Raw genomic sequence first — 26,322 nt, 5'->3', positions numbered from 1 at the left:
AGTGTTCCCACGAGAGAATTACAACCTCGACATGACAAAAGATGATGTACTACACACCCAGCAAATTCAAGACGCGCAGACCCATGTTCATCATCAACACGACGAAGAGGAAGCAGGTGGTGGTCAACGATCGCAGCAACATCAAAGTTGTCTTTGAGTTCCACGATGCTCTGCCCGAGGACACCGTGTGCAGCATCATCCTTATTGCAGAGAAGTCCTTCATCTATGACGTGTAGAACGAGAGGGTGACGGAGCAGATTTAACAGTTTGCACGACAAAAAAAGAACAAGATAAGAAGTTTTTGCACTATATCACAACAATTTGCACTATAGCACAAGATAATCAGTTACGAGGGAAATTTTGTGTGGTTATCTAACCGCAGCCATTAGAACTTTTTGGTTGGGCACCACACACCCTGGCATGATTGGGGGCCAGAAACAAATATTTTTGTTTTGCTTGTGTTTACAACTCGCAAATACTGAAAATGAGAGGTTGTGGGGGTTTACAAAAAATATCACGATATGGAAACCTAAAGAAAAATGTTCCGAAATAAGAGGAAACATTTGGTTTACAAAGGTCACGAAGGAAACAAAGCAACATTAGGTTTACAAAGCTCACGATATAGAAACATTGACATGTTTAGAAAGTTACAACGCTAGAGCATGCGTACCTGATAGTACATTTTTGACACTCCCTTTTCAGATCCTTTTTGTCGCTCTTTTAGTTAGTTACTGCAATAAAACAGCCGCGAAACGTAGAGAAATAGTAAGTTCGTGCAAAAAAATAACAGGTTTTTGAAGGGTCAAAGTTGAAGTTGGCCTCAAATGAATATTTACTATCGTTTTTTATGTTTCTCATCTCGGTAAACTGAGTACGGAGATCGATCACACTCTGTGATGTCGGTAACGTGGACACCATGTCGCGAAGCGAAGAAATTTCGTCCCGAATCTGTTCCGTATTTCTCACTTCAGATTCTATCTGTTTCAATATGCGTACAATATTTCTTTTAACGGCGCAAAATTCTTGCGAGGTGGGAAGACCAGTTAACCTTGATTTCGAGCGATTTGATATTTTCAACGTCACTAGATTCGGACAATGTCGACACCGCCGTTTTCAACTTCTACAAATCTTCGTTCGAGGGATCGCTCGTCTGCAAAGTTTCGAGATCATGCTGTATTTTTCCAAGACATGATGAAAATGATTGAGATTAGATTCGACGTTCAAATTTTCCAAGTAATCAATCTTCTGCTGATCCGTAAATAACATGTCTTGAATACTGATCGTCTGATTTTGGAAGCTCCCTTTGAGAGCGTGGATATTTTTAATTGTGTAATTAATCAACTCCAAAGATGCCTGGAGCGTAGCGATCGAAGTTTGAGCGTGTTAAAAATCATGGTACACCTCTAACTGAATCTTGATATTCGCCACGCTATTTCCGATAACATGCAATTCGTCGGAGGAAGGTAAATTTGTAATGCTGTCTTCCAAAATCTACAATTTACTCCAAATTCATCGAAAGTGCTACGAATTTCTTCCGTTTCAAGCTTCTCTTTCATCGAATCACCTTTGATCGTGGAAATCATCTTTTATGTCGCCTATCAAGTTTTGAAATTCGGACATTTTTTTTTCTAGATCGGAAGTTTGCTCTTCAACTACAAGTTTCAATTTCGTTTGTAGCTTTTGCAATTTGACCAAGTCGGTCTGAAGCGAACCGACGGTCAACTGTATATCTTGCACATTGCTAACCGACGGTACGTTCACATAATTTTTTAACAAAGATTTAAGTTCAGAATCCATTTTCAGAATGGGGTCTAAGCATTTAGACTTAAGACTTGCTATTTCCGACTGTAGACTAGTGTTGAGTGCATTTTGCAAAGCTACCATATAGCTCCTTAACTTTTTAACCCTGACATCCAGCATAAGAATCTCGATGGCATAATCCACGTTCTTCGTGTGTCCGAAGATATCGTTATGCATTATGGTTATTTATTTATTATCGATTACGTGATTCTCAATTCTACGAAGAGAGGAATGAGTTTGTCGTACTCTCCTAGAAGCTCGATGTACAGACAATCTTCGGTTCAAACATCGTAACTGGTTGCAGCGTCCATGTTACTGTGCTTGATTTGATAAATGTTCTTGCCGGTGGAAACCTTGATTTCAGCCGCATTCTCCGGATTCACAAACATCTGAAGTTTCCCGCCAATCTTGTAAAAATTTAAATTGTTGTTGAAGACGTAGAATGTTTTGCCACCTTCCCCGTCATATTTCGTCCAAATGTTGTTCAGGTGAATGATCAACGTACCGTTGAGTTTAGATATCATTGAAAGCAAGAGTTTATTGATGCTAGGTGATGCAATTTCCATGATTATTTGCTTTCTGAAACCGAACAAGTTCATAGGCATGGTTATGTATTTATTATTATACCAATTATTCTTTTTTGTTTGATTATGAACATTCGATACATTTCTGTTCATCTTTCAAACGTTGGTGTCCCCAAGGCAATACCACACGATAAGATGCATCTTTTATCGTCGTGAATATCCAATGCTACTTTTTTCACTTTATTCATTGTGATGATATGATCAACGCTATGGATCCTCTTCTCGGCTCTCAGTATCGGCGACGATGCGTTAAGACACTCAACGTAATGTTGAAAGGCGAGTTTGTTTTTCAATCGTATTTTTGCCCAAATCTTTAGCTTTCTTCTTGACGCTAGTCTCTGTCCTCATCGCGTACGTATTTGAACGCAACCCTGCAAAATCAAAAATAATATCACCATTGCATACATCTTTCAATTTGCCGATAACCTTCTTGTTGTGGAAGGAATTCCAAATCTGCTCGCTTGGAGATAGGAAGAAGTATCGAAATAATAGAACATGTGAGGATGTTTCAGGTCTTCGTATAAATTCGGTGTTTGTATGGAATAAATAACACTGTCCGTGTTTGTGTACAAAGGTGGTATATTATCATTGTAGAATGGTTTCATTACGTCATAATAAAATTCGAATATGTGAATTTTCGACAAATCTAAAACCGTAGCTCCAAAGTATATTGGTTTTCTGAATTTCATTAATTTTATTTCAAGATTTAAAAGTGACAGATTATCGTTGTAAATTTTTCGCGACTTGAATCTAGGTTCGGCCACCCACTTTTTACCTTTAATTTTATCCGAAATCTACTTTATGTCTATAAGCTTTTCATCATTTTCCATCGTTTTTCCATACACCGCGTTGTTCATCAATTTAAAAAAATCTTTGTCTAAATCTGAAGTGGCGGCGGTTCTGTGTTTTGTATTGGTCTCGATGTACGGCCTTAACCACTTGGAATGATTGAACTTGAGTATTCTTCTCTCATGCACAACGTATCTCTCTTTAGATTCAAGACACATCAGAAGATTCTTTTCTTTTGAGTCGGTTGGACATTTGATTTCGGGTGCTGGTGTTAAATCCAGAAACATATCGTGCAAATTTTCTTGAAATTCAATGTCCACCTCTGAGAAGAAACCACATTCTATATCGTCGAAATTATTTATATCAATTGAAGTAGGATCAACCCACTCGAATCCTCCGTAGGGAAGTTTCTGTATCATAGCAAATCCATATAAATTAATGACATCAAGATAAATCATAGTAGTAGGAGAGCAGGCACGAGCAAACACCCCCACCCAAATCTAACAATTAGTGAGGTCTCTTAGTGTAATTTAACTGAAAATCATGATTTTAGCTGATTTTCCAAGTGTAAAAAAACTGAAAATTTGTTTTACGCAAGAGCTTAAATTTCATTTTATTGTATAAAAATTGTAAGATTTAGATAATTTCCCCTATGACAACAAATTTTTACGTAACACCCACACCTACACACATACGTGTAAACGTGGTCTTATAAGGCCCGAGTGAGTGTACATATGTTGTTGGAACCACTATAATTTGATAAATTAGCACAATCATATTCATTTTAAAATGTCGAGACCATGCATGTGATTACAAATACCACCGTGGTTTTTGAAAATTTTCATTTATGCAGTTTTCCTCACGAAAAAATGGTTACTATTCTTGTTGGAACCTGGTACCAATATCACCTGTGTAATTTACGTGTTGTAATTTTAATACAATTGCATCTGTTGTGGGTACCAATCAATATTGCACAACCCGTCCTACCAATCACAATTCTTGTAGGTCAGATGATTTCTTCCTGTGTATAAGCAGCTACGTGCCATACCAAATTGGGCAAATAGTTGTGAAGTGCGCTTTACGGCGTCAATTGAGAACGCGTAGCTTGGACTCCTCTCCTCTCGCGGCGGAGTTAGGAAGTGCCGTACTTAAGGAGTTTTTGCTCCACTGTGGAATTGAGAAAATAATCACATTTACCCTAATCGCTGAATCTTAATTTTTACTTTGCATACTTTTATGTGTTGTTTAAAGATTTCAGAAATCAAAGCAGGCTTGTGCGGCCTATCATGCTGCAACTGTGTGAAACGGAGCACTTTATTGGCACGCTTCCAAGCGAAATGCAATAGGTAGCAAGCGACAAGAGATACGTATCGGTTGGAAGTGAACCCTTAGTAATCAATTCGACCTTTCGCATTGATGCGACAGGGCAAGCTCCACATGTCGCTTGCGGGTCGATGCATTAGCTTTTTCGCGCATTAGCGGTGAATTTCTTGCTTTAGATTGAAGTTGCCAGTGTTCATGGGCGTCCGGAAGGGGGGCAAGGGGGGACGTGTCCCCCCTGGAAAATCAAAGTCAACCAAGAATAATATATTTCACACATATGATTTCATTTCAGCCACAATAAAATGTGTTAATTAATGCACGAACATGATAAATTCAAATTTAAGCAATGTTTTTTGAGGGAACATTGGGGAAATTGTGGCTTATTTGCCCCCTGGAAAAAAATACCTTCCTTGCCCCTCCCTGGAGAAAGTCCTGCTGACGTCCAGACCAGTGTTGCCTGTCGATTGTCGCCTGTCACTTGTCGCTTCGATCTGAAGTCTCCTTGAAGGGGTCAGGGGAAGAATTCTGACGGAGGCGACAAGCGACAGTTTGCTTCCACGTCGACTAGAGACACGGGTTCCTTTTGTCTTGTAGACTAAAACATTCACCGCCCGTGCACGGCAACAAGTTGAGGCGTCACGATGCACAACATTGATAAAATAGCAAGTTTAAGTGACACAACCAAGCGACATGAAATATTTGCAGCTTACAGTGCTGTATCAGTTCGAAACGTTTCATTGGTTACCGAGGCTTGTCGCTTGTCTCGTTACGCTTCGGTCTGGAATCTGCTTAAACGGCATAAACGGCAGGCGACTAGCGACATGAGATTCTATACCAAAGCGACAAGCGACATTGGACCATTCAATATAAGGCAAAACATTGACCGCGCATGTGCGAACAAAAGTACGAAGCGGCATGATGCACGGTATTAACAGAACTGGCAATCGGAGACACACAAACTTCAAGCGACACCTGCATCTTGTCGTGTCGCTTCTGTTCGAAAGGTTCAATTCATTACTGCGGGTTCGCTTCCAAGGGACACGTGGTGGTTGTCGCTTTCGTGTGAAATCTCCCTTACAAAGCCAAAAAGCTACAAATGACAGACGACAAGTGACAGGCGACAAGCGACACGGAGAATTCACACAGAAGCTGCAAGCGGCAAGCGATACTAGCACAGTTAGTTTAAATTCAAACATTCACAGCGCATGAGCTAACAAGAGTACGAGGTGACAGGATGCACGGTATTGAGAAAACGGTCTAATGAGAGCGACACGTGCAGCTTGTCCAGTCGCTTTGATACGAAAGGTTGCATTTATTTCTGAATACTGGTTTCCAAGTTAAGCGTGTCGCGTGCCGCTTGTTTTATTGAATTCTTCTCAGGAAAGGATCAGATGATTTTACAAATAGAGTTTCCCGCATAATTGTAATAATGAATGATTGACGTATAAAGTTGATGTGAAGCATGTTTGTTTCGCGAATGGAGCGAACAATAAAACGTTTTATAAATCTCATTCCTTGCAACAACCCAATCACAGTAACTGTTCATCCCCTGACCTCTTCTTCCACGTCGCCCATGAAGTCTGCTAGTGTTTCTTTGCACCTGGACCACAAGCGTTTCGTTCTCGCGCCTTTTTTACCGGACACCCGGTCCTTTCTTACTTCGGTAGTTCTTCTCGCAGTGAAGTGGGAGGGGTAAGTTCCACTTAAAGCCTCCCCGATGGAGTTGTCGACCTCCGTGGAGGATTGGTTAGCACATAGAGCTACGACGCGACAGGTTCCTTGTTCGAGTCCCGGGTAAGGCATAGGTATTTGTGTTTGTCCAAATGAGAAAAACTGAAAATTGAGATTAACCGAGAAATGAAAATCTTGAGAATAAAGTGAATAACTTCCGCTTGGGGGTATTCCTTTAAACAAAATGGCGTAGTAGTAGCTTCGTCGCCTTGTAATCAAGGGATACCGGTCCGATACCCGGTGGAGGTACTTAGTGGTTAGGATTCCACTTCAAACTGTAGGTCCAGTTCCGATTAGCCTTACTGTGCATAAAGTGGACTTAAAACACCAACTCAAACAAACGAGTTCCACCTGCACCAAAAGCAAGCATACAGTCAATAAGTTTAAATATCGTATGTCTTCATGTCCATAAAAATAACCCTTTTTACCACCTTGCTACCTCGATATCACAAACACTTCACCCTTGCAATACGCAACCACGATTAAGAAAGAGAAATGAACCAACGTTCTCGAGGCAGTGTTGGGAGAAGTATATTATTGGTAAATAAGCATAACGTACAGTCACGGACACTTCTGTGTTGTAGCAACATTATTGACGTTCAATGGGATCATTACTACCACGACTGTACAACCCTAAACTGATGTTGCGTTATATTTTCTTGCAATGTCGGCTGTAAGAACTCTCATAACATGTCGCAATAAAACAAGTGGCTACACCAAAGTGAGGTAGAGGCGAACACACTATTATTCTGCACTGTTATCTCAAGAATCCGATATTAGCAACAGAGGGAGACATTTCTTAATCACAAGAAATGCTTTCAATTCACTACTTATAAAAAGTAGATGGTGTCGTCTAGGCAGAACAAACTGACTCGACTAGAAAAGCACAAGAAGCTAAATGTCTCGATCATTGCGATCATACGGTCTAGTTTTATTATTATGTGTAGTTTTATCAACTAACCTTGAAAGAAACAGTTTGCATCGACGTACACAAGAAACATTTCCAACCATTGACAGCACAAAACATGTTGCTACTAATACACAGAGACGTAGTGCAACAAGCCTACGAGCGCAAAATGAACAATCTCTATTTTATGGTGGTATTTTAAGACTTTACATTTCAATGTCGTTGGAGGGAAAATGGATTGTGCACTTAAGCATATGCCGTGTTTCAGGATATCTTTTACGCGAAGTGAAGCATTACAGCCGTAATCCATCGTTAACAATTACTAAATTCCATCAGGTTTCCTCACTTTGTCCTACATTGCGCAAATCTTTGTAACATTTAATTACATCGATGAAACTTTTTTTCTGTTATTTATTTTTCTAAATAAGCATTCAAACCAGAGACGTAAACGAATACGTACTTGTGAGCATGTTAGAGATTTATCCTATAAAGAAATATTCTTCGTAATAAGGGAGTTAGTTAGTTAACACGAACAGTTTTCTTTCTCCTCGTCGGATACGGTGCACAGTTCACTTTTCCCTTGAACGGTTTCTCATGAGCAGACCTGTCATAAAAAAACTGCAAATAGCTAAATATTGATTCGAAGTATTGAATTAATTAATAATAAAATCCTAGGTAGGTCACCCCGTGATAGTCAGTCACCATACCACGTTCATTATTGCACTTCAGAAATTGCATTATAATATTAATTGTCAGAAAGATGTGGAATATTTATTGATGATTGTAATGTGAATCATGTAAAGGTAAAATAAAATTTATTAAATCGTTGCACGAATGTAGCTGTTAGAGCCAACACTTCCTATATCACTTAATGTCCACTATTTTGGACAATTACTTGATTTAGGAATATTTGAAAAATACTAGCCAACGACGAAGCTGGAGACGTTTGTAGGAACCACAGAAAATCTCAGTCCGGATACGAATGCGTCAGCTTAATCTATGGCGTAAACTTAATCTGACATTTTGTAATGGTTATTCGGCCCAGATTTGAAAGCACCACTGATGAGTGAGCGTGTCATCCGTTTCTGTTCCTCAAATCCTAACTTATGTTGACGGGATTTCACCTCACGTAAAAGTGTATAATTTTAAAGAGTGGGAAGTTGCATGAACGTTTACTATACCGTAGCTAAGAATTGCTGATTACAATGACAGAAATATATTAATGTTGTAACAAAGTTATCGTTGAGAAATCACATCTTGTAAATTGGATATCTAGAAAAGTATTACAAGAAAGTTTGAACATTGTAATTTTTGACTTCATTGAAACGTGATCAAAACTGTGGGAAGATTTTTATTAGAATCTTGTGTTTACAGTCAAAAATATAATTAACACCTGTTATTGTAAAATATTCTGGCTGCGAATATGAGAGTTGTTGAAAGGTTCCCAATATAGCTATTTCGTTCTTTGATTTATTGGGCTGCTTTAAATAGAATTCGTGAAGGCAACGAGAGCAAATGAAATATTCATTCGAGAATTAGACTGCAACAATCACTAGCAGAGTTGTCTGTTTCCATTCGAATCGTTCCCGCGACAAAAGCAAGTTCCGAGCAACCCAGCTGACCGCTGGCGCCAAAGTGTCGGGAATCGTCTCAAGCAGACCTTCAGTGAGCACAAGGCAATGAATTCGGTTTCTAAATGACACGTATACATACAAGACCAGGGACGTGACCGGGGTTGGAGGATTGGGACAAATATACTTTGTTCAATTTGGACCAAATTGTCTGTTTTTACCATGTATTTAGTAACAATTGATTTGCTCTCTCACACTCTAAACATTTGTTTTTATGACCCGAAACTCAAGATTATGCTTATTACTTCAAATTGCTGTTACAAAATTGTTAATTTGACTTCACGTAATGGAAGTTTTCAATTTTCAATATAACGCATGGAGTCCAACAGCCTTATGAAGACCAAAGCCTATCAATAGGTTCTTCGTTGAGAGCATTGAGTCCCATCGCCGCTGTTATCAAATTTTTTCAATAGCAGCCAGATCGTCCTTATTAAGTTTTCCGAACTATATCATTCTTTTGAGTCATCACCCAAATTTTGGAGCTCTGACCAGAGTTCGAACCCGGGACCGCGGATAATAAGCGGGAGACGTTTCATGGTAAGAGTATGATAATTAAAATGTAATGATAGCCCCGAAGCTAGATATTTTTGCGCCCTAGTAGTAGGGTGACCATAATATTTTGGCCCAAAAACGGGACATCCCAAGATCAGTTTACCTGCTCCCCTCCTGAAAAATCTGTTAGGCCTAATTATAAAATTATTGTTATAATTATACTATCGTTATTATTATTTGAAATATGAACTGTCGTTTTTATAATCTCGGTGTGACTTACACGGTATTTCTGGTTCCTTCTGATCAACCTTTGATGTTAGCCCTACGCTAAAGTTGAGGAGTGCAAGAAGTATTTATCAGAACAATCAATCTTCTTGAGAGCAGCAATATTTTTTCATCAAACGTTTATAAATCTCCTTGAAAACCTTACCCCACACATCTGAAGCGAGATTTGCCATTTGAGTTTCTGGTTTGTGTCTTGTACCAAGTCCCTATTGAAACTGCATTTACGCTTCTTGGGCATGCTTATGCACTGCTCTACAAATAACGGAACACACGCAAAACAATACAACTTTTTTTATCATGAAATGTCTGAACTTTACACTTGGTTTTCAAGCTAACACCTAGACATTTATAAAACGGGACAAATAGTGTTTTTAAATAATATCGAAGGGACGACCGGGACACGCCTCTCAAACGGTACTGTCCCGGTCAAAACGGGACGTACGGTCACCCTATATAAATGACAACATCAATAAGGACCTAATGAGTGAACTGTTGAAAAGAAGAAGGTGTCAAACAGCATGGTGTATTGAAATCGAGAGGTTAGGTTACAATGAAATGTTGAACGCAGAATGAAGCAACAACTGTCTACAATTTATCACCACCTAAACTTAAGTCTTGATGGTTATTTTGTATCTCGAGGGTAGCAGCTTTGATGACGCCAGTGTTTACTTAATGACGAGTAGACAATTTTTTTCTACGAAGTCAACGGTTGTGAACTCGGCGGCCAAAGACAATATTTCCCTTTGAAGATAAGGTTTAGCACAGTGCAAGGACAAAAGTGACGAAGAACAGGGGGCATACGCCCCCCTCGCCCCCTAATCGCCACCACTGCTCCACCATATTATCACCCCCCCCGGCCCGTGACCGAACAAAAGACTTTCGAATTTTACAACAGATATATAAGCACATAAATTTCAATGTTAGAGCAACGCTAACAAGTAGGCCAACGCCGGGTTAACAAACATGAAGCAATTTTTAATGTTTTGGTGGCTCCGACACTCGGACCTTGCATACGCGGACTATGCATTCGGTGATTTATTTACATAAGAAATTTAATATTTTGAAACTTGTTTCGTTCTTGTTAAGTCGGCTCCCGTGGTGGAGTGGTTAGCACATCGCGCTACGACACCAGGGGCTCCGGGTTCAATCCCGGCCTTGGCCTGGATGTTTGTGAGTGTCCATTCATCAATTTCATGATATCATCACTCATCCCCATCTTGGCACATTAGCAAAAAGTGGCACAAGAAGCGAATTAAAATAAAGCAAATAAATCAATCATTCGTTCCCTATAATTCGACATTGATTTCAGCAATATCAATTTCCAACGATGTGGTTTGTCCTGCAATTATCAGGCAAGTTATATTCACGAAATCTATTGTTTCTAGATGTTACAGTCCCATAATGCTTCCAAATTAGTTTGTGTGAGATAATTTCTCCCCCAATTTATGTTATTAAAGCTTTTACATTCCTGTGATTTGGCATAAGCAAGTGGACAAACTTAAAAAAAAAACTACGACAAAAAGTCACATTTTAAAATTAATATACGATAGGTAAAATGGCTTTTTCTAACCTCATTACAACACTGTATGGTATAACCAAAAAATTTTGATTGTGAACTATAATAATGTCTTCAGCAATGTATGAAGTTTGTTCGGCAACACATAACGAAGTGTTTTTCGCAAGGTTTTTTAGTAAGGCCGTATAAACAGCATTTGGATAAATTTTCAGAAAAATGATAAAAGGCATCTGTCTGTACTATATGTCATTCGGTTTTCTCTAAATTTGCTCTGAAAGACCTCCAGGGACTTCACCTGCACACTGGAGTTGACTCTAACTGACAGTCTTCTTGAAACGAGCAAAGGGGCAATGTGTTTTCAAGCCGTTTATATTGATGGTGCACTGGTAATGCTGTCAACTTTTTATCAAGGGTCCCGAATTTATGTCCGGTGGAGGCTCGTATTTGCTTGGATTCCGTCCAAACCCGATTAGGTTTGAACGAATTCTCTTCATTCTCGGGACTTAAATCAACTCTTTAATTATTTCCATTAGTATTCAGAAAACGTCACCCACCATACACTTACTCTGTACGCATTTCTGTGCGGAATTTACTTCCAATTCCAAGTTTTCCTTTAGTGCACCGCCCTGCGTAACGAATTGGGTAGAACGCCACGAGTTCTTAGTTCGATTCCCGACCTGGAAATTGAGGTTCTTTGTGAGAGTCTCTTCTTCAACTTCATCAATCTTTATTTTCTTTGCGATTAGCCAGAAGTAGTAGAAAAGCGAAGTAAAATAAACTCAATCAATCAGTGAATCAAACTTTTCAAGGGCCTCTAATCAGGTAGTTCTCACCCTGAAGAATATTAGACTTCGCGGGACCCACAAGTATGGGTGCCGGCAGAATTACTTGAAGGGGTGTGCACCCAGTTTATAATAGTACGTGTTTTTGCTAACATCGAGTAATTTACGAAGCCCTCTCTTACGCTTGCTTAAACAAATTTCACATACTTCATTCTAGAAAAGTGCCTTACATATATAATTTTAAATGCTGAAATTGAGATGCCGGTGAAAAGCAATGGTAGGGTGCGCATAACAGAAATGTAAAGCTTAGAATACGGACAACACGGGTTGAATTTAAAATATTGAAACAATATATAATAGTATTTTAAATGGAATAGTTTTGTAAGACAGCAAGTAAATTCTCAAGCCCGACTTCGCGACCCACCAAACACCCTCTCGGGACCCAGCTGTGGGTCGCGCCCCGTAGGTTGAGAAACGATACGATCCAATGCTTTATTCCCCCTAGCACTTGAGTCGGACAGAAACAAGTTTGGGAAGAATGCATCTGCAAGCTGTGTCAGTGTATGACGCCTAGAAGTCTGGAGAAGGGTCGGCGAAGAGCAGGAATCAAGGAAGGAAAAATATAACGTTTGCTTCCACAAATTAAACTTGCAATAGCATAATTTTACTTGCATTCTCTTATATTAATTTTGCAGCTGCAGCAGCAGGCAAGTTGTCCATCACTATGTTCATAACTATGCCATATGAAATACAAAATTTCAGGATTGAAAGAAAATCGCTAAGGAGACCGAGGACAACAGTAGAATATAATATAACGTACTTCGCGACAACAAAGGGGATAAGGTGTATACAACCTCTCGCCTCACAGAAAGCAAGTTCAAGAGAAGTACAATCAATAAACGATTTTTCAAACCCATATAATTTATCTTCGTATGGTTTTTATGGGTATGTCCAATGATATTTTGTCCCTAAAATACACACCCTTCTGTCTCCCTATTTTTCCTGTTGTATTTTCTGTTACAATGGAAATATTACGGGACGGTTTCCTTAACTTCATATTTACCTTGAGCCCTGCAGTACGTGCTCAAGACACTAGATCCAAATAATCTTTGCGATTAACTGAAAGTAAGCGAATGAAATATATCTAATCAAACCTATCATTATAACCAATTTTATTGGCATACGTACATTCACTAAAGTTCCAACCAGCCACGTTGATACTTCCTTGCTACCTCCCACGGTTAAGTGGTGAGGTTAACAGAGTGCAGAGCCAGAGGTAAGCGGGTTCAACGCTGGTTAGGCATAGACGATTCATTTTGTTTGTGCGATTTTCATGCCATTACTTCATCATTCTACGGTGAAAAGCAACGTAAAATATTCAAAATGAGACAGAAATAGAAGAAACTCCCCATTAAGCGTAAAATAGCCTATGCAATTTAAATTTAGTCATAGGCGAATTAACTGGGAAATGAATGACCGGACAGAATGGACAGAATGACCGGAAGTATGGGCTTGCTTATTATTCACCCTGAAAGCACAAAATCAAGTTGAGTGATTGATACTGATATGGTTGAATGCTCTGCCCAGACTTGAAGGCGCCAATGCAACAGTTTCTTTTTATCTTCTCAGTTGTATCGTTTACGTGTCGGGAATCACTCGCCCAAATACAAAGTATTTCAGTTCGGCTGTGTGACTGAATGGTTAGCGTAATGTGCAAAAAAACTTGGTATCCTAGATAGAACCTGGACATGAAATTGTGTGTGTTCCAACAAACTGTTTCATTATTCATCCTAACATTCATATTATATGCGAGACTTGCCATATGAATCCTCAATTTGGGAAAGGCACAGCCATTTGCTGCTCTTTTCTTCTGATTGATTTGATTTGTTTTATTTCTCCCTTCTGTCCCTTTTGGCCAATCGCGAAGATTAGGATGAAATTGATGCGCGGGCAATAACAATTAAGCATGGGCAGTGCGGAACCAACAGACTGACTGTGAGTCTACATAGAAGCCAAAGCCCCGTTTGTCGTCCAGGCAGAGCGGGATTGATAACATTTGTGCTCGTTGACTATTCCTTGTTTTGGGCAGTATCGACATTATTATCATTATTATTATTAACAGTTTTCTTATCATGATACTTCACTTCCACTAATTGCATGATCAGTATTAATAACACTTGTAATCTTTAAGATATAGACTTCTGATTAAAAATTATTCTGTAAATTTCTCTTTTTTGAAAACAAAAGACTGCCATTTGCAAAATGCATGTCACCATACCACACAAATACCGCACACGTACTAAAGGGAAATAAATCAAAACTACTGGTAAACTTCTAGTCCATTTTGATATGTCGCACAACCTCCTTCCCATTTAAATTTCTGAAGTTGAATTCAAGATGGTGGAATCAGGATGGCTGCCGACCATGCGGGTGACGTCAATGTGGTTCCCACTAGGCCAGTCAACGATTGGTCATTGCCATTTTCACATTCCATGCCGCAGTGGCCTTGTACTGGGGGTGTTAAGTGACTTATTGAGCCACCCTGTATGTATATTTATACATATAAATTTAAATATAAAAATCCACGGTCGGTTTTATTTAATTTTTTGCTTTTGACGTCAGTCCACAATAAAATCAACTTAGATTCTATTTTGTATAACCTTACTTGGTGAATTGTACCAAGGATATCCTTCTGGTTATTTGCTGAGATAATACATTCAACTTAAGAAATCGTATTAATAAGTTGAGATAGGATTATTTGTGTGTAAAATATTTGTGCCATACGTAAGAAAGTGAAAAAGAACTGTACTGTACGATCGGGTGAGCAGGCTTTTTCGTTGCAACTGTAGGGGATTAACGAGCTAGAGACAAGTAGGTCAGTGGTACGTACAAACATGGTTCGAACGTCGATCTCTCCGTCTCAGGACTAAGCAGCCAAAATAGGCTGGAATAAAACAGTTGAATGCTGGGGCAATAGAATGTAGTTTTGTTAAAAGTGGTACCATAAATCTTGCGCGAGAATGAGCGAAGACGAATTTGCGAAATTTAAGTTGCATTTAGAACATATTTTCTTGCACGATATGCTGCGCAGTGTCAGAAAAAAAAAATATCAAGGATGGAAATGTAAAAGTGCACAGGGTGTTGAAAAATTGACTGACGAAAATGAAATGAGCTTTAGCCTCACGATACTTTCCTTATTTACGAAGCAGAGTAGAGAAGAGGATAGGGAAGAGCATCTTAAATATAGGGAAGAGGATATCTTTGGCTGCAAGTCGTTTCACTCTTCTAGCTTTAACTTTAGAAAGGTCCGTCCATTAAAATTAAAATTTCAAGACAGCAGGGGATACATTATTTTCATTAGTGCAATGGTTGTTTCTACATTCTTAATTATTTGAGGACGCATTTGGAGGTGTTCATGCACCACTGGCAACCCCCGTGCGCACTACTATGCCCTCACATATCAATTTTAATTTGCCTTATACGTACAAGTTGTTTTTTGAAGGTGTGTTAATATCGGTTGTTTCATAGACCAAAAGAAAGTAAATTGTACACTGTTACTCTTCTGTGTACTTATATAGGCTTTAAATACACTCTCTCTCCATTATTAGAGTTTATCCGCCCTTGTGGCACTCTTTCTCATCCTATTACTGTGTTTTATATATATATATATATATATATATATATATATACATATATATATATATATATATATATATTGGTTACTGGGACTCCTTGTTGGCGTAGTGATAACGTCGCCGCCTTGTAATCAAAGGGTCCTGGATTCGATAACCAGTTGAGGCATAACATGGTTTGGTTTCCAGTTTAAACTGTAGGTCTACTCCGGTCCATACTGTATGTAAAGTGGACTTAAAACACTTACTCGATCAATCTATATTTTTTTTTACTGAAAGGTGCTATTCGGAAACGAGCAAAGCGTTTTCGTTACTTACGAAAAATTATCCAACTTTAACCAACAGAATTATAATCGAAACGTTGTTTTATATATCTCGGCTATGACTGCCTGGAAAAGAAAAAGAAGTAACGATTGTTAAATGTCGGTTGACTCATTATCTTAGCACAATAAATTCTGGGTTCGAATTCCTATGTCAGTTCCATCTGTATTACGTGCCAAATAAAGAACTAATTAGAGGCACAGATATATAAAGAGACAGTAAACATATCATTTTGGGGGAAGGGGTACTGACTGCATTTACGCACAGTATCGGCAGTATTAAAAAAAGTCTGTAATTGCTTTGGTAATATATCAAAAGGTAAATAAAAGCAATCGCTGTTATTCACTTTGTGGATTTCTGATTAAATGTATTTTTTTATTATTTCGTTGTTGTTAATTTTATTGGAAGAAAAAATTCTTACACTCTGCAGAAGATAAATCATGTATTAATTTCCGAATAATAATTAATCACCATTATATATCATATACATATCATTAACATTCTTCTGTTAAGCCTTGCATGTATCCTGCAGCGAAAGACGGAAACCTGTCAAAATACATCATCGCAACCAAAGCAGTGGGACAAAGGCCACGACTGTAGAAATGAAGGTTCCAATGAACGTCTATTTCAGGCGCCAAAACGTCTGGATTTCTGTCGCTGAGAGCTCGAGTTTCGGTTTCGGTTGTAAATGAGTGAACACATAGGCTATATTCACAAGCAACAGTGGAGCGTGCATGGGGGCAATTGGTTGAGAATACAGTACTCCCAATATCGTTCAAGCTCGCTGTACAATTAACTTCAACTGCAAATAAAGATGGCGAAATGGTGTGAATGTTGTCTGCTATCGCAATTGTCCCCAATGACGTAGTGGTAACGGTATCACATGTAATGATGCGGTCCGGCGTTCGATCACCATTAGAGCCTCAGCGGCTGTTTCCATTGGATGATATTCACCAACAACTTCCCCCACAATTGTTTGCGCGAAATCACACCCATTGAAATGATTACGGCAAACGTTTCGGAGCGTGTTGTAAACACACTTGAAGGTGCAAATATAACGATTATATTCTAAATGTAGTCCTACATTTTGTTTAGTCTCTTATCAATGACCAGACCATCTATCAGAATATATAAAACGATGTGTAGGGCCTCACATAAACTTCAATCGCGGCCAATTTGGAGGTGATTTGATCTGAACAAGAAAAAGCATTGATTCAATATTAACATATTACCTTAAGGTTTAGAAAATGATAAAATATGTGTTTAACACTGGTGCAATAATTGGTTCACTTTTAATTAATGATTATAATTTTGCAATTATTATAATTATTATATAACTGCACTAATGTAAAAAACAAAGGAAGAAATGATTCATTAGAAAATAATTTCTTGAATTTTAATGTTAAAAAATATCAATATATATTCATGTCACTGCTTGGGAATGGCCTACTAAAAGCGCGGATGTTCATGAATGACTAGCATGTGAGTCAATATGTGAAGAAAATCGTCTCCTCGAATTAATAGCGCGGAGTTAGAGTAGAACCCAGAGAACCCTGGTAGCAGCAGATTTTGCATTTATGCTTTAGGAAAGTTCAATTTGCTGCTTCTCATGTAGTACATGCATGTGAAATATTGAGTTCAGAATGCTGAAAACATTTCTCCCCTACTTCTCTGTTGTTACTAGCGTTTCAGATGAGAGTATTTACGTTTTGAACGTAGTTTCCCCCTTTCGCTGTAAGTAGGGTTGCGAGATTTCTAAAATAAAAAAAGGGACATATAGACATGGATATAGTTAAATTTATTTTTATAACATTTTTAAACATTACAAAATCAATTGCAATTTAAAGCATTGTTAATGCCGAATTGTTAACATTTTGACAAAATGTATTAATATTTGAGTGAACACTTGGCGTTCTTTAAGAGGATCTTTGTTTAGATAATCACTACTATAAGAACATACACAACATAAGAATATATAGAACCCATAATAATATTAATAGTTTCGGCCGTCTCTAACGCAAAGATAACAATGAGTCGAAGTGGTTGGTAGATGAGAGAAAATAAATACAGACGCGCACAAATATTCTCGTAGGGCCTAACTTGAGTGCCTCTGCTACTCAACCTTACAAGATATAAATGAATGTCACCATTAAAGAGAGTACTTTATGTTGGTTACCGAAGATACCGAAAATGTCGGTTCTCAGTATATCGATATTTAGAGGTCATATTTTCGAGTACAGATAACGGATCCCGTATATCGAGGGTTTCAGCAGCCGGCCTCCGTGGCGTAGTGGTTAGCACAGCGCGCTACGACGCCAGGGGTCGCTGGTTCGAATCCTGGCCAGGGCATGGGTGTTTGGGCGAGTCTCTTCATCAATTTCATTAGGCTATATCATCACTCATCGATGGCGCAGTGGTAGCGTCTTCGCCTTGTAATGAAGGGGTCCTGGGTTCGATACCCGGTGGAGGCACAAAGTGGTTCGGATCCCACTTTAAACTGTAGATCCAGTCCCGATTACCCTTAGTGTGCATAAACTGGACTTAAAACACAAAATCAACCAATCACTCATCCTCTACTTTACAATTAAAAGGCAGAAAAGCGAAGTAAAATAAACCAAATTACTCAATAGTTTCAGCAGCACTAAATATACCCCGATTATGCAACCATTTCAGGATATTTTTGTTTAATTTTGCCTGCTTTACGGTCCATTATATACACCAGAAAGTTAACCTCAAGGAAATGAAGTAATTAGCTCACGAAGCGGATTACATAAAAAGTAACTCCATCGTAGATTCCAGCCGAGGCTACTCCCTTAATATCGTGCTACAGTAACCATCAGCCATGGAATCACTTCTTGGTGAACAAGGGCAATTACATTAACACATTATTATTAATAATATTAAATAGAATAGGATTATACACAGTGGCGGCGATTATGGGGGCGTGGGGGTAGTTGCCTCCTCCCAAAAAGCCCCCGCAACTGCGTCCTCTAACGACATTTCTTGACACTCCACTCATCTCCACTTCAAAATCAATGGGATAAAGAAATGATTATGTTAAGAATTGATGCAATTAGAGGCAAATCAGAAGAGTGATCATGTGAGAAGTCGACCCAATCCTTGAAATAATTTGATTTCGATCAGTCAAGTATGAATTTTTAAACATTTAACAACGTTTTAGATGAAAATCTTTTTATTACATGAATGCGTGCGTTTCGTTGGTTCTCTTCCTACCGCGCCCATTTGCCATTCCTTTCTCTCCAACGTAAAGTTTGGGGGACGGTCGAGATTCTAACCCGAGGCCACGTGATCAACAGCTTGACACGCTTTGCCCAGATGCCAGCTCGTTTTGCTCCGTCGCACGGTAAAACTAAAAAGGAGCTCCTCTCCTATCAGGAGAAAGAAAACCTCGCAAAGTGACACCCCGGAGACTTCCTGACGTGAGGTGATGATCATTACTAGGGCTAAAAGGGGCTAAAACATCACCCTAGTTGTTGCAATCAATGGCAGAATTGCGATCCAGTCCCATGTCTTCATCTTTGCTTATGGACGCGAGAAATCCCCCCTTCCTTTCCCTCCTGCAGCCTGAGAATTCTCATTTCAAGTGCTGGAGAGTAAACTTATACCTTGCAAGTGTCAGTCTTAGAATATTACGAGTACAGAGTGAGTTTTAGATACCCTGGTTCAATATCTCGAACTACCGGTTACATCGAAATTGCAGAGAGTACCGGAAAATAACGAAGGTACCGTTTCGATATATCGATATTTCGTTGTTGCCAATACCTGAGATTCCTGTATTTTCAAGTAACGGTAAATCAATAACTCCACCGTCTTTATAAAGTATCACGTTTCTTATCATTCATATTTATTTTCTAATCACACACTTTTACATATGTATACATGTGGAGTCTGTGTCTGTGTCAGGTACTGTTTCTAAATTTGTAAGCAACACAAAAGGAAAATCCAAAGTTAATAAACAACTATTTATACTCGGTTATTTACAGCGCGTTCAATTTAAAATTGTACCGCAGTCCGCCCATTTACGAATACCTAACGCAATGCATTTATATGTTTGTAATGGTAACACGACAGCTGCATAGTCACGTAGCTTGGTGTGGAACGAAGAGGCAAGGAAATGGAAAAGGAAATTAATACTTACTCTCATGATGCTTTTCCGGTGGGTTCAATTTTAAATTGAACGCACTGTATATTTGACATGGTTTATCTTCCTGTTTTGTTAATCGCGACGATTTTACATTTAGGTACTCCAAATTAATAATTTTGTATATTCACACGTCAACCTGCTATTATCCTTCACATTTATGTTTTTACTTTATCAGTGACTCACTGGCAATTGCCATAATGCATAGTCGAACATCTAAGCAAAAAAAGGGCGAAAGAAAATATTATCGCACTGCATCTCGGTTCTATTTAGGGGTGAAACCGTTGCACATTACTCAATCGCGTCTCAACTGAATCTCCTAACTGCCCCAAAGGAACGATTGATTAATTATATTGCTTTACTTTACTTCGCTTCTTGTGCCACTTTTGGCTAATTTGCGAAGATGAGGATGAGTCATGATATGATGAAATTGATGAATAGACACTCACAAACATCGATGCCCAGGACAAGATTCGAACCCGGGACCCCTAGCGTCGTAGCGCGATGTGCTAACCACTCTGCCTTCAGGGGCCGGCCCAAAGGAACGAGTAGAAGTGGTTAGTTATCTAATTAACTTACATAAGTTTGTTGGACGAATAAACTGGTCGCTGCAGATAATGGACATTGCTTTGCGTTGATTAAAAAGAGTCTCAAAATATTTTATCATATATACTTGCTTCAAATTAGCAATCTCGTTACATAATTTTGTACAACTTTCATGCTTTTTCCGTCTTTTAATATGTTGGCTAAAGGAGAGTAGTTGGATAGCCTCAGGCTGAATTTTGTTAAAGAAAAAACGAATTGATCTAAAGTTAAAATATTTTCTGATCATTTTTTAAATGTATTTAACAGTTCTGCTGTACACTCAGCGGCGAAAGAAACAGTAGGCGAATTGTCCACCACCATTTTCATTCAGTCTGTATTACACAATGTGATGATACTGAATCTAAATAATGACGTCAATATGAAGAGGGCAATGCCTGCTTCGAACCAACACAGGATGTAGAATAAAAAGTAGTGAATTTAGCAATGGACAATTTGCCTGCCATTTCTTTGCTGTTGACTGTACAAAGTGAAACGAAAACACACTTTGGTGGGTTCCTTTATTTTTCACAGTGGTCTTTCAGAACACCACAAGCGATAGCTAATGCTGAGCAACTTGCTTCTTGACCTCCCTTGCTGGCAGCGTCAGCTGAGTAAAGAATGGCGCCAGGAAGTCTCATCCCGCGTTCGGAAAAGCTACAGACGCAAAATTGCGTTTGCATTAGCTGCTAGTCACTACGTAATTCGTTTTTCCCATCGTTGGTAATATCTGTCTATCAAACTTTGTCCATCATCCACTTAAGAAGGATATAATTGAAGTCAATACATGCGAACTACAAAGCAAAACGAATGAGTGGGGGGGGGGGGTCAATGTTGTTTCATCGTTTACTTACTATACGTGTCAAAGCAAAACTTTGGTCAAACCACGCTTATCTGTGGTTTAACTTTGTTTTGAGTCCACGTTTTGCATGATAGGCTAATCGGGAAGGACCTACAGTTTAAAGTGGGATTCGAGCCTCTGATCAATCTGCCTCAAACTGGCATGAAAGTTCGATCTCGGAACCTCTTCATTACAAAGCAACAGCGTTGGGCATGAAACAATCAGGGAGGCCCTTATCTTTGAAACGGAAGGCAGAATATGGGTGTAACATCATCATACCGACTCTTCGTCGTTGTCTTGTAATGAAGGGGTTCCGGGTCCGATGCCCGGTGGAGACACATAGTGGTTCGGATCCCACCTGAAACTGTAGGTCCAGTTCTGATTAGCCTTACTGGGCATAAAGTGAACTTAAAACACCAACTCTTCTTCTTTTTGCTTCGTGTACATGGTGTGAAATCACTGGTTGATGTTTACAAAGATCATAATCTACACGTACGTGCGCCCTAATATGTATACGTATTTTAAATACAACATTACTAATTACTAAATCACTAAGTATTTAAAAATAACTTTATTAAATACATTTAAATTATTTTTTTTTACTTTTATAAATATCAGATTTGCATCAAGTAGCAAACTGATTTCTTTACTAAGTGGTTTAAGATGTCAATTAGTTTCGAAATTGTTGAAATTGTTTTATTACGGAACAGCTGAAAGATTGATTGATTGAATTGGTTTATTTTACTTCGCTTTTCTGCCACTTTTGGCTAATCGCGAAGATTAAAATGGCTGATGTACAATGAAACCGATGAAGGGACACTCACAAATACCCATGCCCAGGCCGGGATTCGAACCCGGAACCTCAGGCGTCGTAGCAGGCTATGCTAACCACTCATCCACGGATGTCGGCGTAACACTTGAAACATTGTGTTTAGTTTTTCTATTAATATAAATCAATTAGGTTTCATTCTTATATTTATTGTCCTTTCTTGTTTCACATTAATTGTGAATACGTTGCTATTGCTGTAGATCTGTTAATGATATTTTGAAAGATAGATTGTTGGGGAAATACCCCCGTTGCACCTTGCCCTTGGACCTCTCCACTCCCAATAGTTCTCATGCACTATCATCCGCTGAGAAGAGATAGTTTTCAAGGATATTGAGCAATCGAGTGTTATGGTTAAAAACCTTCCTTCGTTTCACTTCAGGTGACAAGGAAAATCGCAAAAAATCAAGTTTAAAGAACAGATTGAACTGTTTGTGACATTTTGATCATTTTTGTAAGACTGTACGTGTAAGATGTACATGGTGGTTTACACCAGAGCCCTTCATATAATGAATTTATTTTGCCTGTAATTTTAGTTTTACGTTGAGTAACTCAGGGCTGGACCTAAAGTTAACTTCTCAGTACGGACCTTCGGGTGCACAAGTTTGGGGTGGCAAAATGCCTTATCTTATTTAAGTCTTATTTTCGTTAACATTCGTGAACTGTAGTGATAGTGAGTTGCATGTTATTGAGTAGGAAAGTAAGCAGAGAACTTCAATTTCAGTAAATGAGGCTGTGATTCCGCCCTTTGGAAAATTATTTCTCACTTATTGCAGACGATTATTTGAACAGAACCTTTGATAACTTGCAGGAAACATCCCGTTTCTTCCATTCTGCCCGCTCTCTCATATCCGCGTTGTGGTTAACCACACGGTGCAAATTAGTTACCTTCCACACAATCCACAATACTTTCACAAAAAAAAATACTGGGAACGGTAGCCGTATTATTGGTATTATAACCTGAGCATTGCATTGGTTTGGTTTAGAGTACGAGTTCGTTGTATTATGAAGTTTATCTAATCTTGTGTGGTGTCGCCAGTGTCACATGTTGGTACAAAGCTGAGGATTTCGGTTTTCCTCTTAGTTGACTTATATTCAATGACAGCTTAAAGAAAGCTAAGCACTTGTTTATCGCAGAAGAAAATTATTATAACAATGTAAAATGTGACAAATCCACAACAAAATTATATGCAAGGTAATTTCGTACTTTGTAAGTCACAAGTATATAACCTATACTGAATAAGTGAATGAATACTGCATTTAATTTTTTTCGAATATTGCTCATGTATTAGGGGAGTCTACAGACCCCAACCCCCACCCCCGGTACGCTCTCAGACAAAAAAAAATGTAGACTAAAAAGTAAAGTTGTTGCGTGGAAATATGGCCATTCTATTCAATTGCTATTGCCTTCTGTTTGTAGACCGATGGATTATAAAAAAAAGTGTTTTCTAAACTTTTTTCCGAATAGCTTGCATTTTATGCAGCTTGCGTTTGCAACATATGACGTTGCAACCAGGAGACAGGACAACCTTACTGTCAAGCAGGCGATCTTGTTTCTCTGCTATCGGTATCTAAGGTTGCCAGACACTCACCTTTTATGCCTAACTTTGCTGCTTTTAAATAACGTTATTTTTTCAACATTAAAACATAAAGTTGGTTTACACAGTTTAAATTGAGAATATTTCTGTTATACGTTTCGTGAAGCAATGCAGAGAGAACACGGGAGTGAGCGTTCTTAGTTCTCTCTCTTCCCACACGACCTGCATGTGTATCTGAGGCAGTGGCAACCATGCCCACTAAGTCTCTCGCCCTCGCAGACAAGCGATGGGGGAAAACCACTCGGTGTTGTTTTTAGATGTTATCTGTAGAAGCACTTCCCAGGTTCCTCTCGCTCTTCTTGAGTAATTTGCGAAAAGTACAGAATTCCTATGTTGTGCGTACAATCAAAGGCAAATGTAATAATAGACGAATTGCTCATCATTGTTAATTAAATCTGTGTTTCTTAATGTTATTTTCAAGGATCGGAATCCTCATACAGCTTCTTTAAAAAAAATCCCTCTCTGGGAAAGTAAATAATGGAAAAAAACTATGGATACCGTGCCTGCTATAATGTTTGCCGTTGACGGTATATTAAAAATAGCGGCCTAGTTGAGTGAAGATCGAAGGTTCGAATCTCTTATAGAACCGGCTATTTTTGACACTAATTTTTGGTGCGTAATATATTTAATGTATTGTCGACATTTATAAGAAACGAAATATGAAAACTCTCCTCCTCTGTAACGGCGCGGTCTAAGACTCTGTGCTTTGTACTCCGACTGCAGCGGGACGGCATGGATTCGAGTCGTCCTGGGTTCTCGGACTGTTATCTGTATAGGACCGGTGGCAACCCACCATCGTGAGGAAATTGGGGAGCTACGAGTGACTGGTGTAACCTGGTTTCAGATATCTTCTATAACGGCTGAGGGTTCGACGTGCTGACCAACGTCACCTCGTTGCCTGTTGAAGATAACTCTAGGTTAGATTGTGGAAGGGAGATTGACAGTCAGGAGATAGCCCAAGGCCCTTCGAGGTTTTAAAATATGAATAGTGTTATTTGTGATATTACTGGGACTAGAAAGTATGAACCCCCTTCAGGCAGATTTGGCTACACTTAAAACTAGCTCAACATGCCCATATGAGTTTTTTTCTCAAGTGTGGCACCCTGTCTAATAGAAGATTTTTGTAAAAATGCCGTCGGGAATTTCCCGTGAAAGTATGACCCCCCTCAGATTGATTTGCCTACACTTATAAAAGGCACTTCTGTGAGATTGTTGTCCATAAATTTGTTAAAAATATGCCCCTCTTGATATTTTTTTTGGATACACTTAAAACTAAGCCAAGATGCTCATAAGAGCTACCCACATACACCCACACACACCCACACCCACCCACACCCACCCACATACACCCACACCCACCCACACATATTTACTTCCGGTCCACTTCCGGTCAATTTCCGGCCATTTCTGGCTACTTCCGGTCCACATCCAGTCTATTTCCGGCCATTACCGGCTATTTCTGGCCACTTCCGGTCTATTTCCGGCCATTTCCGGCCATTTCTGGCCACTTTCGGTCTATTTCCGGCCATTTCTGGCCACTTCCGGTCCACTTCCGGTCTATTTCCGGCCATTTCTGGCCATTTACGGCCATTTCTGCCCACTTCCGGTCCACTTCCGGTCTATTTCCGGAAATTTGCGGCCATTTCTGGCTACTTCTGGTCCACTTGCGGTCTATTTCCGGCCATTTCTGGCCACTTCCGGTCCACTTCCGGTCCACTTCCGGTCCACTTCCGGGCTATTTCCGGCCATTTCTGCCCACTTCCGGTCCACTTCCGGTCTATTTCTGATTTATTTCTATTGCATCATGTTGTGCAACAAAATATTACCCAATATTATGCAATAAATTATTAGGCATGTGTTGTTTTCTGGTTGGTTGGTTATGACATAATGTGATGATGTGTTATATTCTGATTGGCTTATTGTTTCAGATGTTTTCAATGCGGTCCGTGCTTAGGCTATGTAAAGAGATTTTGCATTGCATGTCAGCCAGTATTGTGAGAGTTGTTGAAGAATAAGGGTGTTTTGTTGCAGTGCTCCTCATATTTTTTAAACACAAAAATTTGCACATTTATATAAATTGAATTACAAATCTATTTGATTTAATATACAGAATTTTTTATTATTCATATCAAACATATTTGTAATATATTGAACAAAGGGTTTATATCTGGCCCATTTTGTTATACATGACACATGGTATTAGGTCATTGTTTTTCTAGGACATGCATTTGTGCTAGGGCAGTGCTTCTGTACTTATTCTACCTCTGTGCATGTAGGCTTTCAGCTTTATACAACCTGTCATAGGTTTATTAAGTATAGAGTTTTGATTTGAACCCCAAGAAATTTTATATAAATACCAAAGCCAAAAATATTAACACACATACACACACATGTACACACACTAGGTATACAAAGCACACTGCTGAACCCAACTGATATTTTTTATTAAGTATAGAATTTTGATTTGAATCCCAAGAAATTTTGTATAATAAACCAACAACAAAAATGCCAAATCAAAAA

Source organism: Lepisma saccharinum, chromosome 9, assembly GCF_977018435.1.
Source record: "Lepisma saccharinum chromosome 9, izLepSacc3.1, whole genome shotgun sequence".
NCBI classification, from domain to species: Eukaryota; Metazoa; Arthropoda; class Insecta; order Zygentoma; family Lepismatidae; genus Lepisma; species Lepisma saccharinum.
The sequence above is the reverse complement of the archived record's forward strand: the minus strand, read 5'-3'. Positions refer to the sequence as shown.